This window comes from Manacus vitellinus, unplaced genomic scaffold (assembly GCF_001715985.3).
Source record: "Manacus vitellinus isolate BGI_N305 unplaced genomic scaffold, ASM171598v3 scaffold_12_pilon, whole genome shotgun sequence".
Taxonomy (NCBI): domain Eukaryota; kingdom Metazoa; phylum Chordata; class Aves; order Passeriformes; family Pipridae; genus Manacus; species Manacus vitellinus.
In genome coordinates, this window is record NW_021938949.1 from 2,231,104 (window position 1) to 2,246,387 (window position 15,284).

General features: G+C 47.3%; 1 protein-coding gene across 2 annotated transcripts in view; it reads left to right on the plus strand.

The window, feature by feature from the left end:
• Positions 1-15,123: 15,123 nt before the first annotated feature.
• Positions 15,124-15,284, plus strand: part of LOC103764352 (mitogen-activated protein kinase kinase kinase 3-like) — a 58,781-nt gene continuing 58,620 nt past the window's right edge. For both annotated transcript variants that reach the window (XM_008931252.3, XM_018089217.2), the window contains exon 1: positions 15,124-15,171. The gene's annotated coding sequence lies outside the window, so the exon portion shown is untranslated. The remainder of the gene's footprint in view (positions 15,172-15,284) is intronic.

The window sequence follows — 15,284 nt, forward strand, 5'->3', positions numbered from 1 at the left end:
AAATAAGAACCTCAAAGAGTTAAGCAGATGCCTAATCTGTTCCTAGTGGACTGTCTGCACCTTTTGCTGTGCAAGGTGCAACAGGGATGCTCTATCTCGAGGCATGAGGACCCTGCAGAAGGATGGTGGATACAGGGTAATTAATGGGCACGTCTGGCTCTCACCAGCTCTTGATAACAGGGATATCTTGCCTCTGATACAGATTTAAGGGTGGGGACATCCCCTACATGAGGCAGTGCTTTGATAAAGAAGGTTTGTTCAGGTGAAATGGCTTGGGGGAAAAGTGTAATAAAGTGAGGCCTGTTATCACTGGTGGTGAAGGTGAACTGAAGGAGAGGTGAGTGTGCATGAAAAGAAACCCTCTTTTAAACACCCTCTTCCTTTCAGCCTCTCACCTTTTCGTTGATCAGTCACTACCTGGAGGGAACTGTCCCTTTTTTGTATGCTGGGTCATTGCAAAGGGCATCTGATAACAGTGTTATCTGTAGCTGGGTGATGCTGATAGGGGCTGATAATAGTCTTATCTCTAGCAGGGTGATAACTGTGGGAGTGAGTGGCTGGACGAGGTCTGTGGACTGGACTGTGGGGCAGAGTGGTTTGAGTGTGTAAATGATGAATATCCTGTACCTGAAAATCAGAGATTTTGGGCTTCCTTCTGTTGAGATTGATCAGTGCACTGATGTAGTGTGGAGCTGTGGAGCAGGGCTTGTTTTGCTGGATGAAGCATCCTTCAGTAAAGATCTCAGGCTGGGCCAAGCTTCTGGAAAACTTTCCTTGCTTATGTAAGATGCTCACACTGCAGCCTTGATGCCTTCTGTTTGCCTTTCAGCACAGAACTACAGGCACTGATCCCTGTGCTGCAATCCTTCTGCTGGCTTCCTTCTTGGACAGTAGTTTTTGGGAAACCAGGGTTAATAAACCAGTGGAATGCATTTGCTGGTCCTTGGTCTTAGTCCCCCCAGTGCTGGTGCTGAGTAGTAAGAGTCATTAGAGAAATATGCAAGATATTTCAGTTATTTCTCTTTGGATGGTGCTGGTAGAAAGTAAAAGAGATAAACAGAAACTATTGAGCTGTGCTGAGCTTATTGCATTACTGGTTTTATTGAAAGGGTCAAGGTCCAGCTCTGAATGTTGTTGAGCTGTTCCTGAGCTGTGCTGTGCCAGAGAGAAAAGGTTAGGGAAAGGTGTAGTTTTGCTGCTCTTGCTGCCTGTCTGTGTCTGAAGACTGGCTTGGCATCATCTTGCTTGGCTCAAATGGAGGATTTGGGGAACCATGACCGGTCTTACCTATTTTTGTTTGGGTTGGGAGTGCTTTCTGAGGCTCTCCATGGTGCTCTTCCCAGGGTGCTGTGATGTTAAAGATGTGCACGATGTGTGTCACTGTGTTACCCGGCTGATGACTCAAGAAAAAGAGAGAAAATGTTTGTTTAATCATTGCAATACTTCTCAAATTCACCTACAGCATTACAGGAGTGACTAACATCTGGTGTGTGCCTGGTCAGTGTTGGGATGGGGCTCTAAGGGGTGAGGATGTGTGTTTTCACAACTGGCTTTTGGACCCAGCACAAAAAGAAGATTGTAACTGTGCTGAAGATTGTAACTGCTTTCATCTCTGGATGAAGACAGATGAAGCTGGGGATGAACTGGTTCCAGTCTTGGTTTTGTCTGGGAAATCCTGTGCTGGAGAACTTCCCTTTCAGGAGGACAGCTGGGGTGTCCCAGGGAGGTGGTCTGGCACACTGCACTTTCATCCTGGACTGTCACGGAGACCCAGAGCTGTTGGGGACTTGGTTGAGATGGAACAAGACTTCCATTACCTGGTTCATAATTACTTGGGAAACTGATTTGTCTTTTGTACCTCTCTGCATTGCCAGAGAGGTGCAGTTTTGGTGCCTCACCTCGTGGGAGCTTCTCATGCAGCAACGACTGTGTCTTGCTGTGGGAGTCACCAGAGGTGATGATGGTGGGAGGTATTTGTGGAAGAACATGGGATGTGTCGGAAAGGATCTCTCACCTCTCTGACCTGTCTTGGGCTGGATTTCCAAACCCTTGGACGGCTGTGATTGAAGGGCTCTAGGCAGCATCACGGAACACAACCATCTTCATGGCCATGTTGAGGAGCATCACCAAGGGCTTTGAGTGGTGCCATTGCAGGAGTCTCCTTCACCCAAAGAAGATGGTGGGGAAATGATCTATATAATACATATTTTTACAAAGCAAGCAGTTTGGTCAGGGCCTTTTGAAAGCTTAGGTACATGTGTCATTCACCTGTGTCCATGTAAGCATCAAGTCCCATGTGTTTGCTGGAATGGTTGGAAAGGGCCTGGTAGATGAAGCATCCTGCAATTCTTGCCCCAATGTTGTTTTTGGGGCTGGTGGGCAGAAGGTTTCCTATCTGCCCTGGTCTGTGGGAAAAGCATGGATAAGGCACTTGCTTTCTTGCTAGTCCCTGCCCCTGTCTGTCACTTCCCTCTCCATTTGCTGCCTGTAGCATCTCTGCCTGCTCCGAGAGCACGGGCTGGGAAGTGGAACACTGATAAACACCCCTGGATCAAGGCCATGGGGGATCCTGGCCACTGAATGCTTTCATAGGACATGCTTTGTGGCATTTCCTACAAAACCTCCTGCCGTGGGGCTCTATTTTGGGGCTGTGTCTGACGTAATCTGTCAAGACATGGCCTGCTCTTTGACTAACTGCTGCAAGTCTGGTTGGGGATGGGCGACCAGTTGCTTACCTTGCATTACCAAAGCAACGAGTTGTTGCTTTCCATGACTCATGAAAATGCACTGTAGGCTCTCTTAAGAATGGCTGAGATCATTTTTTGGCTGGGTTTGGGCATCTGGTTTCCTTAGCAAATAGCAGTGGGGGTGGAGGGAGGGGGATTTCCAAACTCGTTTCTTTGTATGTGTGATCTGGTTTTTAGAACTCTGCTAAGAATATACTTACTTCATTTAAAAAAGGGGGTGAAAAAAAAAGGACCTGTAACTTCCATGTCTGTTTAGTTTTCTTAGCATGTCTCATTTCCTTGGGGTTTGCTGCAAGAAGGGGAAAGGTACAATAGCATTACAGAGCTGTGTTTCTCCTCTGAAATAAACAAGGATAGAAACATTATGGGTGGTATTTTTCTTTTAAAGCAAATCCTTTTGGGGGAATAAAGGTGCAGATAAAATTGTGCAAACAAACCCATTATTGCATCTTTTTTTGTTGTTGTTGTTGATCATATTTGCTCAAAAAGGGGACTGTGATTCTACAGTGATGCATCAAGGCAGAGTCTTAGCAAGGGGTGTTTTAGTGTTTGGTTAATCTGATTTATTTATTTTTTAAAAAATATTTATTTATTTGTAGGCCCTTGATTCACTTTCTGGGTTTTTTTTTCTGTGCAGTCCAAAGGCAGCAGCACTCACATCCCTGAGAACCAAATGCAGCACGATTAGCATTAACCAGAGGACAATCAGGGCACCTGTGACAGCTCGAGAGGGCAGGAGGTCCCCAGGTGTTTTGCCACCTCTGCAGCCAGGTTGCAGCAGCCCCCGTGGTATTTTCCCCAAGTCCAGCCACACTTTGCAGGCACCTGAGAGCGGACAGAGAGAAGGGAGGGCAAATCCTGGGTAGGCAGAAGGGAGTTGTTTGGGTAGGGAGGTTTGTGGAGCAGTGGGTTTGATGTGCCCATCCCTTGCAGGTGGCAGGAGGAGCGAGGGGTAGGTGTGTTACACACTGTGTGCAGCAGTGGTAGCTGAGGTCAGCAACTTGATAGCTGTGGACTGACCTCTAATGCTGTGCATGATCTCTGCTGGTGCTTGGCTGTGGTTTCTGCAACCAGGGCAGGCAGGAGCTGTGTCCTGTGTGCTGCGGGAAGGGGTTGGAACTACCCGAGGGCTGCAGAGGAGCAGCAGATCCGTCCTGGGAACAGCAGGAACACAGCAGCGTAATGGCCCGGCCCTTGGCCAGGAGTGAGCGGGAACAATGTGACTGAACAGGTTTGTGCTCACTTCCTTGTAATCTCAGAGATGAGATAATGCAGAAACCCACAGACGTTTGCCAGCGGGAGCAGCGAGGTTTCCTTTCTCTGCCCCCGTGCGCGCCCTGCGAGCGGGAGCAGGGACTTGCTGCTGCCTCTGATGGAAAACTGATGAAAGGCAAATCCTTGGAGCTCGAGGAATGGCTCAGTTGAGCTCCAGTCAAGGGTGATGGATGCTACCCTCTGGGCTTGGCTCTGGGGCTGCTGCCTGTGCAAGTACCCTGAGCCAGAAGCTGCTGTGTGCGCCACAGCTTCTCGGGCCCTTCGTGTTCTTCTCCTCCTCTGAATTCCTCTGCATCTTTGTTAGTTATCTTCGGGCAGAATGGGTTAAGACCTCTGGTTTAATCACAAGTGTAGTGTTTACCCTCTTTTTCCATGGATATAGTGTGTTCAATGCAGAGCATAGCACACCCCAGATCCAAGTCTTGTAGATCTTAATAGTTTTGTTCCATGTAAACATGGGAAATAAATGTGACCTGAAGTCTCCTCCTCTTTGTGGTGCTTGTGAATATTTGAACGTGGGGCCAAAGTTTATTATTCCTTTAAATGGTAGGTAGCTGCAGCTCAGGTGCCTGTAGTGTTGTTGTGTCACTACATGGTGCCCCAGAGCTCAGCAACAGCACGGGATGAGCTGTGTGAGAGCCAACACAGGCCTCTTCAGAAGCTCAAGTCCTTATTCATAGACTAATTTTTACCATAAGCTATCTCTGCTGGGCAAGATCCACCAGCAACTGCAGATCTGGTAGTTTTGGTAAGCAGGGGGTGCCAGCAGATGAGCTGGCACAGCTGACTTCCATGGCTTTACCGTGCTTCATGCTGGATGAAAAAAGTGCAGGCAAAATTTGAAAAGCTGTTCTGCTCTATTATTATTATTTTTTTAACTGCTATGCCTTGATATTGTCCCCCAATGCATAATGCTCTTTGACTAGGGAGGCCAGCATCAGGCCATCAAAGGGGCTGCTTAATTTTTAGGCAGGTGTTGCTATGAAAGCTGTATTTTCTCATTGGTAACTTACAGATGGAGGTGTTGAAACAACCCTCCAGCTCCCAAAATCAAGTAATTCCCTGTCAAGTCTAAGGTTTCCAGTGTATAGTATCAGGGAAAAAGAATCCTAGATCACATTCTTTCTTCCAAAAATAGTGATTTATTTCTCTTAAAATAGATGTTTCCATTTCTTCTGGTTTGAGCATTTCAGGCTTCATACTTACGTTTCTTCAACTTTTGACATCTACAAGTACTTCTTTTTAAGAAAAAATAAGGGAAGTGTGGATTCTGATGTAATCATGTGACTCCAGGAACCAGGTTCTTATGAAAAACACTGAAACTTGTGAGACTTGGCAGTGCTGTCATCCTGTGTCCAGCAGCTGAACTAGAAAATGAAGTAAAATCTTCTACCCCCAACTCCCTTTTCAGCATTGCTTTTCCCATCCTCTGATGCAAGAGATATTTAGATTGTGTGGCTTTTTGTTTGGGTTTTGGGTTTTCTTTTTCATAGTGTGGGGTCTATTTTTATGATTTGTGTGGTGAAATATTTTTTCCTTACTTGGTGAAGTTTGCAGACTCGTAATCTTGGGGCTTTCAGTTTCTCTTTAGGTTATATGTGGGGATGGTCTCTTGTGGAAGCCTTGCAGTTCTCAGGCATTTTTAAAACCAGAAGAGGGCCTTGCTGCTGCTATGGTATGAATCAGTGCCAATGCAGATTTCCATGTAAACATAAATACCTAAGCTGCACGGGAGTCTATTCTCCCCAGATCCTTTGGTTCCTTTTATTTCCCTTTCTGGGGTGGTTGGGGTTTTTTTGAGCTGTTTTCTGACAGTCTGTCACAGGAGGCTTGACTTAGAAGGTTGATGGAGGAGGTGTTTGCTGTCTGTTCTCTTGCCAACCTGCTTCCTGCAAAAGTAAATGAAGTGCCTTTCCACCTTGGACAGGGTCAGGCTTGAGCGCTCAGAGAATCACAAGTATTCTCATAATACAGAAATGGGGTTCCTGTACTGCTTCTGGGACAGGAATTCGGGGACTTGCTTGGGTGCCTTGGAGCTCACTGAGGCTGAAAACCAAGCAAATGCTTGTTTAACCCTGCTGGGTAAGTCCTGTTAGCTCTCTCTGGAGTTATTCAAAACTTGCCTGGACATGATCCTGTGCAACCTGCTCTAGATGAACCTCCTTTAGCAGGGGGATTGGACTAGAAGATCTCCTGAGGTCCCTTTCAACGCCAACCATTCTGTGAACAGCTGGAAAACGAAATGTCTTCAGAGGGCAACACTCTCCCATCACAAGCAGGGGCAAGCAAAGCCAGCGTGTTCCTTCACAACGTGGGAGATATTTGTCCTGTGACTAAGCATAAAAGTTAAGAGATGGAAAAGGTCCTATTAGATCATCTGGTCCACCTCCCTGCTGGTGTGCAGCTTTTCTCCCTGGTGCATATTTATTAATAGGCTGTTGGGCAGACAGGAGTAGTTTGCTCGGGGTTCTGTGGAGGAGCAGCAGGCAGGTTGTGCAGGTGAGGGACTCTGCACGCCCGTGACTCGACCTGCACGTGCACAGGTCGCTTGCAGCAGTGGGATTTTGCAGGAAAGGGGCCAAAAGCTCTGGACTCGACATTCCTGGCGTGCTTGGAGCCGTCCCGTTGACTTGCTGGGATTCAGTTTGTGCAGGCATCAGCTCGTCTTTTTTTAGCGTTCTAGGAATAGGCTAATTTTACTTTATATTTATGATGGAGTAGGTGGCTTGAAAACTAATAATAGGGGGGAAAAAAAATAATAGAAGCCTTTTTGGTAAGGAGAGGTCAGCCAGCTGCACATCTGCACAGCTGGCCCGGGCTCCCTTGGCCATGATCTATGACAGTGGTGTGTGAAGACTCCCAGAGGACGTGTCAGAAAGGTGCAGGTGGAAATGCTATTGCCATGACAAACAGAGCAGGGCTGGAGTTTCAGGCCAGAGCTTGGGGACCATCAACATTGCTTCGTTTATTGCTGCTTGGTAACCATAGCACAGCCTCTCGTGCACATGGATTGTTTTTTATTTCGCATTTCCCAACTTGATTTGCAGCTCGGAGCACTTATCACCTCCTGGATTGAAATCACTGAATGTTGAGGGTAAAGGGACAAATTCTGTCCTTAACTAATTCAGGGAAGAACTAGAGCATGTGCTCAACACAGCACATTTCCTATGCTGGAATGTGCTGAACTGCCTTCTCATATTGAGACTGTGTTGGCTTTTGCACTTAGGATCACTTTGCTGTCTCCAAAGGTGTCTCCTGGTCGTGTGAGATCAGTATTTAGGATTAAAGACCAGAACCATTCTGTGGTGCAGGTGAGCAGCCAAGCCTGCTCTGCACCAGCAAAATCTTCTTGCTGGTGCTGGCACCTTGTTGGGCCCCTGGGGCTCTGCTGTGGGGCCTGATGATCCATTTCCTGACACTGCAGTACATTTTGTGTGGTTTTCTGGAGGTGTTATGGGATATCTCTTGGCTGAGTGATGGCTCTGTTGAACTGGGAGAAGCTCTTTCCCATATCCAAGGAGGGTAGGGGCTGGGTGTTTCACGGTACAGGCAGTGTCCCTGGCACCAATGGTCTTTCTCTTGGCATCTTCTGTGGAAGTGACAGTATCAGAGATGATGTTTTCCAGGAAAACTTCCAACACTTGTAAAGAGCTCTGACATGGGCTTCGCCTCCCTTCCCTCAACCAGACATCTTCTAGGGAGGAGGGAGTTGGAGCAGAGCACAGTGCATGCAGGGAGCAAATCTGCCTTATTATTATTTAATTTAGAGAAAATTTGGTCTAAAGATGTAAAAAGGAATTGCAAGTGCTGTCTGGACACCGCCTCTCCTCATCAATTAGCGGCATTAAACTCTCAGCAGGGAGGATTAATTAGAAAACTGAAATCTTTCCATCGTGACAGCCTTCTGGTTTCCATTGAAATGCAGCCGGGGAACTGGAAAGGCTTCTGTATTTTGTTTTGATATGCAGGCATATGTTCCTTTCCATCCTGGAAATTAATTCTGTCTGTCTGTAACGGAGCCGTGGGAATCAATATTGAGTTGAACTGTATTTCTCCAGAGCTTTCTTCTAAACCTAGTTGACTGTTTCCCCACTGTGCCTAATAAGTGACCTGATTTCGGAGCAGCTGAGCAGCTGCTCTGCCAGTTCAGAGGTGTTGTGCTGCTGCCTTCATGGTGCAGGGTCAGTCCACAGCCTCAAGGGTGATGGGCTTCTCTCTTCTGAAAGTCTTCAGGTCAGACTTTCTCCAACATGGACAAAAGGCCCACAGCTTTCTGCTGCCTGTGGCTTTCCGTTGCACCACGCCAGGCTGGACACCATAGGAGAGGAAATTACTCACCCCACTGCCTCCCTTGCAGACTGCTCTTTGCCTTGGTGAGCTGTCATGCTCTCAGTCTCGAGTTCTGCAAGGCCCTCAACTTTGGGTTTAGGGGCAAGATCTGCCTTTTCCTCAGTGTCATCATCTTTTCTTCCCTCCACCAGGCTTGGAGGATGAAGTGGAGTCCATACAGCAGTGTCATGGTTTGAGATAGCCCCAAAATCCAAACCCCTAGTCCTAGTCCCCTTCCCCATCTCAACCTAACCACTACAAGATCCAAACCACTACAAGCAGCCATGACCTTCTGCCTTGTACCAGGGGAGCAGGTCACTCTTAGGTGATGGCTGTGGGTGGCACAGCTTGGGCAACTCCACATTTCTTCTCCAGAAGAAGCTGCCTTGTGTGCACTGGAGCAAGCAGTGCCTTGCATGCAGAACCACAGCTGTGTGAGGATTGGATGGGGAAGGGCTGGCAGGGGGGGCAGGGCAGACCTGTCAGGTCCTGAGCACTTTGAGCTCAGGGCAGTACATGTGCTCTGCAGACCTGGGTGAGTGTGTGGCCCTGTGCTGCCCAGTCCAGTTCCTGCACTGTTGATGGCTCATTTTTTTTATCATGAGGGCAGGTGTACTTGGGTTCATGTGATACTGCAAGTCAAGAGGACAGGGAGAACAAAGCCTCTGTGAAAGCTGCCCCACATGTTTGTTTTGTAACCCCATCACCAGCCCACTGACAGCACGGAGACTGAGAGCAGAGTCCTGGAGCTGTGCAGAAACGTGGTCCTTCTGCCCAAAATCACAGCATGTCTTTTAATCTCCTCTTGCCACTAAGCACTCGCTGAGCTCTGCTTTCTCCCTCTGGTCTCGGCTCAGTCCAGAATTGCATGGCAGAAGTGGCACGAGCAAGGAGAGGACCTGCCAAATTCTGCAGTGGCTCTTGGGGGCCAGTCCTCCTGTCCTGCTCTCCCCGTGTGCTGTGGAGGTTGAGCTTCTCGCCCACGAGGAAGGAGCAAAATAAGCAGGTAGCTGCTGAGAGAGCAGAAAGTGGTCAATTAGCCCTCAGCCCTTGGCTTCACAGTCGATCCGAAAGTCTCGTTGTGATCAATCAAATCCAGACAGGCCGCGGGGGTGAGGCTGCGGCTCGTTAGAGAGGAAGCTGTGCAGGGGGAGGGCTGTGAGAGGGACTATCGATCCCAGCCAGCTGAGAGGGAGCGCTGCTGCACAGGGGCTGGTGGGTACTCACAGGAGGAGCAAGTGGTACCCTGTGTGTTGCCAGCGGGATGTTGCAAGTGAGAGAAAAGTGGGTCAGCGAGAAGGTGGGCGAGAGTGGAAGATGGCACAGCGGCTTCAAAGCCCTGATTCTACCCCGATGCCATGCTGCCCACCTAGGGCATGGGATGGACCTCCCTCCTTCCCACTCCAAAGCTTGGTCACTTTGTGTTAAAATTCCTGTTTAGAGCGTGTTAGACTGGCCATAGAGTTTGCAATGCATTTGATACTTAGAGGTTAAAACTACAGAGACAGGGATGGTTTTCCCCTGCCATTATCCTCATGGAGAACTGGGCATCCCAGTCCCTGTTGCAGATTCTGGCTCTCAGGCCAGGTTCTCTGTTGCACAACGTGTGCTTTGCAGCTCTTTGGTGTAAAGCTTCGTTCATGGAGACTCTTCATTTCTGATACCAGATCTGTGCTGCATAGATGCTTTTCTCCCAATTGCTTTTCCCAATGAAGATTTTACTCTGAGACAAATACTTTTCCGAGGGCTTATTTAATCTGAAGGTTTTACTGTCTATTCCTCCTTTTTGTTTTCTGCTTCTTCTTCTTCCTGTTTTTTTTTCTTTTTTTTCTTTCCCCCCCCCAGGAACATAAAAGAAAATGGCCTGAAGCATCACTTTTCCAAATACACTGTTTTGTTTCAATTTCCCTCCCACAAAGTCCTCGGTCATTTTAGGAGAAAGACAAAAATAAGGCCATGAAATACCACAGGAGGAAGAAATGACAACATTCTTCTGCATTGGCTTTTATATTATATGTAGAAATGCACCTTCCCCTTTGCTGTGCTCACTTAGAGGGGAATGTTCATTGGAATCAGAGGGTTTCTGTTGGTGTAACTGGCATCAAGGTTTCCCTGTGATTTATAAGTTCACAGAGAACTATCTGAGGACAGGACTTTGCCCTGTAAAAGGGAAAATTATGCAGAGCAGTGCGCTCCTCTAGCTACAGACCTTCATCCTCACAGGCAGGGCTGTGTGCTTAAATAATCCTGGTTCAGCTTCATCTGGGGAGATGAACATAAAGGGTTGCAGGAGATGAGGATCCTTCAGAGTTTGTCACTTCAGAGCCTGATTTGACTTGTATCGTATATATTTATATTTTTATATGTATAGATATATGTAAAATAAATCTGACTGTGTTGTCTGACCTTTGCTGATAGAACGGTACTTTCTAATCACTGATTTGCTTTTTTGTTTGTATGTGTTTCCACAATTTTGAGATCTGTATGGAAAAATCAAAGCTATCTTATATGCCAGTATAAATTACTGATTACTTCACTGGCTTTGGTAAAAGGAATATTCCTGTAAAGCAAGTAAACGAACTAACTGAGAAAAATACCAGTACCTAAAGAGGCTACAAGAGAGCTGGAGACTGACTTGTTACAAGGGCATGGAGTAATAGGCCAAGGAGGAATGGCCCTAAACTGAAGGAGGAGAGATTTAGATTAGATATTGGGAAGAAATTCTTCCCTGTGAGGGTGGTGAGGCCCTGGCACAGGTTGCCCAGAGAAGCTGGGGCTGCCCCATCCCTGGAAGTGTCCAAGGCCAGGTTGGACAGGGCTTGGAGCAACCTGGGCTAGTGGAAGGTGTCCCTGCCCTTGGCAGGGGGTTGAAAAGTAATGTGCTTTAAGGTCCTTTCCAAACCAAACCATTCCATGATATCTTACTAGAGTATGCTGTCTGGAACATTTAATTTACAAAGTCATTTGGGAAAGGAGAGGATTTAAGATCTCAATGACTGTTTTAGAGGGCTGCAGTGGAAGTTAACAGCAGGAGTCAGGCAGGTTTTAAAGCTCTTATTCTGTGTACACATTGTGCTGAAGTCAAGAGTATGGCTCAGGAGATATTTCTCCAGAGGCAGCTGTTGAGTGCAGCTGCACTGGCTGGGTCACTGACTGAAGGTATCCTGAATCCTGCACCATGGCTCTTAAACACATACCTCTTCTAACAGCAACGTATGTTATGGAGAAGTTTCTTAAGCAGTTTTGGGGTGTAGCACACAAAAATGGAGAGAAGAAACCTCGACTGATGGGTATTCTTATAGAATTGTTCATTGGGTTTCATGGGATGTAATTCCCAGGGCACTGGCTGGCTCCTTCAGCGAGCTGTGCTGGTCTATGTGTGTCACTTCTTGCTTAGCAGCCTGATCAGTGCAGGCTCAGGAAAGGCTTTTTTCTCCTCATCTTGGCTCATGAAGTTTGTCCCTTGAGCCCTCTTGGGAGATGCACCTGCAAACCTGGCATGGAGACACACCTGTTGCATGCCCATTAACAATGGAATCACAGAATCTGGAAAAGACCTGTAAGATCACCAGGATCATTAACTCAGCGCTGCCAAGTCCACCACCAAAACCTTAAGTCCTTAAGTGCCACATCTACATAGATGTATAGTCTTAAAAGTCTGCTTTTTGACTGTTCCCATATGGTGCATCCTTTGGAAAACCCGACCGGAAAATTCCGTGAGAGCAGGGTCTTACGTGTCTGAAGTGGCACCAAAATGTAGCTATTCTATTGTGTATCCCCAAAATGTGGATCCAGTTTCCAGGGCAGTTCTATGAACAGAAGGTCAAATGTTCTATATTGTCTGTAGAAAACCATAAGGATGAGGTTGGGGTGATTAGTGAAAACCTGTTAATATTCCAACTGCTCTCCCTTTGCATTTGAATCCCTCTTTGCCAAGCCTGCAGGCCGACTGAGCTATCAGCACACACATAACATTTGTATTCTCGCCATTAGAACAATCTCATTTGCTTTGCTGTTGTTTTTAACACTACCCCAGCCCTGGCCTCTGAAGCTTTTTTTGAAAATAACATTTACAATAATATTTTTAACAGTTCCGTAGTATACAAAACTCCAGCGCTCTGGCAGGACTCCCGGAAACTTGCTGAAAGTTAATGTGGTCAACTCTTAAAAAGGAGAGATTTTTTCCGCTTGACTCTTGCTTGTTAAACTCTCTGAGCCCAACATGTTCCCTGCTGCTTGAAAAAACAAGGAAAGTCCCAATTTTAGCAATGCTAGTTTCAGTAGCTTTCCAGCTGAGCCCTATTTCAGGGGCAACTGTGGCTTATTATTATTTTTTTTTTTACAGTGGTGTGTCCCTACACCTTCAAACCGAAGTGTTAAGTGGTGCTGAGGCAGGAATAAGTAGGTGCTGCTTTCCCTGGAAGCCTGGGGATGATAAATGACATAGGTAGATGCCACTTGCTTGTGCTGCAGTAGTGGCAAGACATCATGACTTAGAATCCACGTTTTATGTTGGATGCTGGGCCTCTGTGGGGTAAGATGAGCCCTTTTGGGGGCAGGTGATACTGTAAATCCCACTTCAAATCAATAGCACACTGCAGGTGACTCCAGTGCTTTCCTAACCCTGCATCCTACATTCTTCCTCCCAGTAAATCTTCTAGTCCCTTTTTTGTCCTCCCTTACATCCGGGGGGGGGGGAAAAAAAATCACTTCTCCATCCTCTCTTCCTCTGCTTTGCTTTCTGCAACTTAGATGCACAGAGGCAGGAGTCATGTGTGACTGCACGTCATACAGACACGTCCTAGCTGAATCGTTGTCTCCCTTGAGCTCAGTCTTGCTTAATCCCTTCCCAGCCAGGAGTACGGGAAGAAAAGGGAAGAACTGGGATTACTTTTCAAAGTGGATTAATAACCTTGCACGCAGCTCTCACATAGATAACTCACAACCTGCACTCATGTGGCTGTAATAAAGTTGAGCCACTTTGCCTGCAGAATTGAGCTCAGCTCATTCAAACCAAAGCTGCTTTTAGATGGCAGCACCTGTGCTGAGATTCCTGCAGGTTCAGTAACTTCCAGCAGTTTCCTGAGCAGACAGGAGCAGGCAAAGTCTCTCGAGTGCACGGCACAAACCTGGAACACGACAAGAACATCACCTCAACATCCCTGGGAACCAACAGGTTGCTGAGCTCTCTCATTGCTTGGTAGGAGGCATTTGTGTAGGACCTGCTTACCCAGGCAGGATGTGCCTGCCAGGGAGATTGGCAGTGGAGATTTGGAGTAGATTTACAGCGGTTCTGTGAGCTGTGGGAGCAGTGCAGTGGCAGGTGGGAGCCCAGATGCTCACTGGTTTGTGTTGCAAATTGCCAACACTTGAAGGCTCTGATCAGGGAGCTTAGTGGGAGGAGAAGGGGGGAGTTTCTTGGAACTGCATTGGAGTAGGAAAAGGATTTTTCCTTTTCCCCCCCACTTATTTTTTTCCTCCCCCTCTGTTATTTTAAGAGAGATAATAAAAGGACAGAATTTGTACTAGAAACAGGAATTTGTCCTTCTGTAACAGGAAGCTGCTGGTATGTATTTTTGGGAAGCCACGGAAATCACCAGTGTTTGCAGTCCAATTTGAAGGCTGGCTGTGCTCAGAATTGAAGAGATCTGCTAAAACAGAAAACCTTTTTTTCTCTCGTGTATCCATGGAGATTTCCTGCCCTGTGTGCAGGGGCTGGTTTGCTCACGAGAGCTGGGCAGTGGGGTCTCAGGGGTTTGCTGTGGCAGAGGTGATGGAGAACAGCACAGGGTAGGGCTCTGCTGGATGGAAAGGTCACCTGTTTTTTCCAGGGTTCGTTTGCACAGTTCCTGCAGGGGCATGTTTTTGTGACTAGATATGGATTGGAAAGGTCTGGAAGGTCTCCAGAAAGCCATTAGAAAAATCTACTGCATTGATAGGAGAGTTAACCTGGGCTATCCCAGGAATTTACAGCTAATCTGCTGTCTGCCTACGGCCCTCAGTGCAAACTCTGCACAAAGCTTAATTGCTGGAAGTGTCGCATCAATTTTGAAAGCAAGAGTGAAGATTTGGGCCGTTTCCTGCTCTTGTTATAATCATATGGAGTTTTTAACCCTGCTTTCTTGCTGGTTTTCTGCTCTCTCTTGATTCAGCGCTGCATAGACCGACCAGTTCCTCCTCAAGACAGGATTTTTAGCCTTTCAAGCCTTTTGGTTACTTCCTTGCCTCCTCTGTTGTTTGGCAAATGGACGGAGCAGAGTGGCTGTGGGTTCTTAGGCTGAATGGTGCTGTCCTGAGAGGAAGCTGCAGCAGCAGAAGGAACAACAGCACACATCATCTCCGCCTCTGCTGCTCCCTTATCGCTTTCCCTTCCTGCTCGTCTCTCTCAAAATAGGCTGGATAAATATCCCCCTGCTTGCCAGCGCCGAGGCGCCAGGGCTGCAGAGAATCGTTTTAATCCGCACTTGCAATCATTCCCAGTTCACCTCGGATTTGTTGCTGTGTTTGGATTGATTTGGCCGAGCTGGGAGATTTTCAAAGTGCCTTTTCCTGCTGTTTCTGACCAGTGTGTCACGCGTGACACTCCACAATCCGTGTGGGTGTCCTGGAGCACGTGGCTCTCATTGGCTTTGGGGCAGCCTGCAGTAACTGCGGGACAGGAATGTCTTACTCCCTCTGCAAGTCTGCTGAGGTACTTGAGATGTCTCTCCATTTTTCTTCTGCTGCCACACAGGTTTGTGACCAGGAAATCTGAGGATCTACCCGGCAGCTGAAGTGGACTTTGATGATGTTTTCTGTCTTAAAAGGTGCCCACCTTTAGGTGGGTTTTGCTTTCAATCAGTCTAAAATAAGGGGTTTTTTCACTAGGGAACAGGACTGGCTCCTGCATGCTCAGGTCTCCTTTACTTTCTCGGTGACCAAAAAAAAACCCCA